A 1,221-nucleotide genomic window follows, 5' to 3' on the forward strand; every position below is an offset into this window, starting at 1 on the left:
TTTATTTATTTATTTACGTATTTATTTATCTATTTATTACGCTTTACCTTGTGGTTAAAACGTTAAGATGGTATAATTTTATGAACATACTTTGTTTTGTGTGATTTGTAAGAATGACCTCTAAATATCCCTATATTCACTAATCTATCTGAACAAATGTATGGATAAAAAGAAGCAATTTAAGAAAGTAAAAAAAGAAGTCTACTTTGAGAAATAATTATTTTAGTGGATGTCAGAACGAACACTGCTTGGTATGTGGTCATTCCCAAGCTTCTTCGATGAAACACACAGAGCAGTTTAAACTTGGTCATGACGTCACCAGAGGCTACTTTTTTTAGAAGGAAGTGTCTACGTACTCCCCGATTGGGGTCTACGTAGTCATGGTGTCTAGGTGGACCCAAAAAATGTTGGATTGTGATTGGCTCGCTGAGCGAGCGGTAGTTTACATTGGTTACAACAATGCAAGGCTACTGATCATCTCGGGCGGTGTGTCGATCTAGTGTTACGTGCTAAATAAAATGCCGTGTCGCCGGGTGTAAAATATCAAGCTAATCTGCACTTCGTTATCAAAAGTTCTGATGGCCGAAGTGACAGCGCGTCTGCGCTTGAAGTCAAACCATTACTTTTTTAGCGTGGGTTTATCCCGGTCCTGGACTTTTTTTTTTCTTTTCTTTTGTTGTTGTTGTTGTTGTTGTTGTCCTCTTCTCGACTGACCATAGATGTACACTATACGGTTTAAATGGGGTAACTCTATGCGACTGACCAACAAATTGTTCCCATAATTATATTTTGTTGCTTTGTAGTTCTTTTATGTAGTGATGAAGCATGCACATTCTGGTTTTGTCCCCAAGAAGAGCTCTGTACAAAGTAGGCCTTAGTATAGCCTATACTTTTCCTAACCAATTTAGATATCTAGGCCTGGTTTAAGTTCAGTAGTGGCTTTCCTTGGTCTGTGAGTCTATTAAAAAAACTTTTTTAAAATTTAGGCTCAGGAGAAGGGGAAAAAAAACCTTCCGGGGACCGGGATTCGACGCCAGCTTGGAAGCACTGAACATTAGACTTAGTAGAGAACGTAGACAGTAGACAGCTTGTATACGTTCTCTAGGCCTAACTTAAAAGTTCGAGTTGCACCGTCTTGTTATTGTTATCCAAGCGTCTTTCGACTTCAACTTGCTCAAACTCTATAACTCAAATGATTATGGTTATGAGAGATGAACAAGA

Source organism: Aplysia californica, unplaced genomic scaffold, assembly GCF_000002075.1.
Source record: "Aplysia californica isolate F4 #8 unplaced genomic scaffold, AplCal3.0 scaffold00641, whole genome shotgun sequence".
In the NCBI taxonomy this organism is placed as follows: Eukaryota; Metazoa; Mollusca; class Gastropoda; order Aplysiida; family Aplysiidae; genus Aplysia; species Aplysia californica.